This window comes from Aptenodytes forsteri, unplaced genomic scaffold (genome assembly GCF_000699145.1).
Source record: "Aptenodytes forsteri isolate BGI_AS27 unplaced genomic scaffold, ASM69914v1 Scaffold55, whole genome shotgun sequence".
Lineage (NCBI taxonomy): Eukaryota > Metazoa > Chordata > Aves > Sphenisciformes > Spheniscidae > Aptenodytes > Aptenodytes forsteri.
In genome coordinates, this window is record NW_008796063.1 from 8,215,266 (window position 1) to 8,218,204 (window position 2,939).

The window sequence follows — 2,939 nt, forward strand, 5'->3', positions numbered from 1 at the left end:
GCACCGAGATGTCCCTGCCTGCATGCTGCCTGCCTCAGGGCAGGGCCAGCCCGCCCCGGCGTCCCCAGGGACTTGCTTTGTTTGGCTTTGCTTTTATTTATTTGATTTTAATGATTTTTTTTCCCCATTATTTTCCAGGGGCCCCGGCAGGGGTGGGCGGCTCTGCCCCAGCCCCATCACTGCGGGGTGCCCGTGGGTGGGGACACGACTCCCACCAGCATCCCACCATCCCTCCCTGCTCGGGAGAAGGGGGAGGAAGCAGCGCGACAGCAAGTCAAGGACTGGAGACCCCAGGATCCTCACCCCGTCTCCATCTTAAGCCTTCACCCCTCCATCCTCTACATCACCCAGGGCGGCTCTCACAGGAGGTGAGATCCCAACGTACATCTGAGGTTGGGCAGCTCAGAGAGGAGCTCTAAAGGGCAATGGGGGCTTGTCTGCAGGCAGATGGCCATCATCCCTGCCCACCCTGTGCCAGAGACTGCAGGCACCTTCAGGCCAGCAGCTAAGGGACAAGAAAGGTGATGTAAGGCCAGCAGCAACTGGAGGAGGAGAGCCCTGGTCTCCCCAGTGCAACCTCTCCTTGCTGATGCTGTAATAACATTGATGGGAGGAAGGCGGAACAGCTGAGGACATCTCAACAGAAAGCATTATGCTCATATGGCCATTTCCACGGGAAATCACACACACGCACACATCTTCCAAAAGCCAAAACGGACAAAAATTAAGGGGTCCCTTAATTCAAGGCATGAATTAATCCTGCCACCCTCTGCAACCCCTTCCAAAAGCAGCTCATCCCCCCAGGGGATGCAAAAGGGGTGATGCTCCAGGTTCATGGTGCATTGCGGGGTGTCCTCAACACACACAAGAAGCACCTCGGTTGCCCAATGCCAGCTCCTGGCATCAGGGTCAGCCTCCCTTCACGTTTCCCATCATGGATGGAAGATGCTGTCAGGGACCAGGCTGGTGACAGTGGGATCCAGGGGGTGCGGGGGGAACAAAATAAGCCCCATCTTTGGCAGGACCTTCCCAGCGTATCTGGGACAGCCAAGCCCCGGCTGAGAGCAGCAGGTCCAAGCTGAGATGCAGAGTGAGATCATCTCCAAAAACCTCTCCCACGCTCTGCCACTTAGCGGGGAAGATTTTTTTCAAGTTCCTTCCCCAGCCCTCTAGATGACGAGGCTTTGGCAAAGGCTATTTCATGGTGCCTGTGCCCTGCTTTACCTTTTTCTGGGCCTGAATAGGGGAGGGAGAGAAAACGGCGATAAACTGCCTTTAACAAAATAACCCCTATCCCTGAAGCCCCCAGCCTGCACCCGGGGGTGCTGGCAAAGGACACCTGAAGTGAACCATCAGTCCCGAAATAGATCTGTCTCAGAGGGCAAAAGGCAAATTGAATGAAAAATAAGTTACTATTTTTGAAGCCTGAATCCAGTTGTTATGGCAACCAAAGCCTCGCGCATCATGCTGGGGAATGGCTGCAGCCCCAGCGCTGCCTCCAAACCCTGCGGCCGGAGAATCGCAGGCAGCCGGGAGCTGCTCGATGGTGGGATGCGGAGATGTCCGTGCTCACACCACCTGTACCCATCCGGGACACATCCCCTCCCCACGCGGCAGCTCCCCTCGCGTCCTTGCTTTTCTTTCCTCCTCCACCCCTGGTGCTCTCCCCACCTTCTTGCAAAGATCTGAGTAATTGTAATGATGTTAAGAAGAGTTTCCAAGATTCAGGGGTACCCTGAATGCAGTGACATTTTTGTAATGTCACCAAAATGGGCAGGTCTTGTAGAGTTTTCCTTTAGCGGAGGAATGGGTCATGAAGCCCAGGGCTGCTTCCTCTGCAAAATATGTGAAGTCCCAAACCCTGGAGGAGTCCCATAGCTAGAGACACCTCTGTGTGTTGTCCTCCGCTCCCGATGACGGGTCCCAGCAGGATCCTGGCTGTGACCGGTGTGAACATCCACGCCTGTGGGTGCTACGATGGTGGTGTTGGGCTCTCCTGGCAGCACACGCTGTAGTCACATTTCCCCAGGGAGGGAGTTTTTCCTGCACGTTAAGCTGCTGGAGCCAGCAGTTAAGAAAAGAGACAATTTGAGATTAAAATCTGCCATCTCTTAGCAGGAAAAACCTCCCCACGAGAGAAGAAACTTTGGATGGGTAGAAGGAGTTACGGGACACATGGATGGGTTGGCAGCAGCTGTAACGGAGGCAGAGGCGAGCGCGGGGGGCAGGACCGGCTGGGGGGTGGCCGTGGGCCGTGGCAGGGTGGGCGCAGGGCAGCAGAGTGCTGGGCCAGGGCTGCTTGGGTTTAAGCCGTTTGGAAGAGTCTCCTCGCCAGCAGCTGGAGGGTGGTTAAACATTGGGGAGCCCAGAGGGTCCCTTATACATCAGGGGGCTGCCAGGCTGGTGAAGGAGGTGGCTCCATCACTCCCCGCCGCTGCACGTGCATCACTCATGAACCCTCCCGGATAAGCTGGTCCCAGAGGCACGAACCCCAACACCCTGCGCTCCCCAGTGCGGCTCATTTCCCCGAGATTAATTATTTTCAGGACCAAGGCCTTGGTTTCGATCCCGTTTCCACATATTCCTAGTTCGGTTGCCTTTTTTTGCCTGCACTTTGTATTATCTCCTGACAAGCCGCTCCCTGGATCTGGCAGCCCGTGACTCCCCTTGCTCTGAAGCTGTCTCCTGCCCGTGCCTGGCTGTGCTGCGAGCTGGGGACCCCCGAAGGCCGGTGCACCCCTGGCCATGACAAGGCCACCGCACTCAGGTGCGAGCTGCCGCCTGTGCCCAGGAGCAGAGCCCTGGTGTCCCCCGCTGTCCCATCCCCTGAGCCTTGGGGACCTCCCGTGGTACGAAGCAGAACTGCAGGGGCGGGGGGGGACCGTGACCTTGTAGGGTCTGCAGGGGCCGCGGCAGTAACGTGGCCGTCGCGGCCCGGG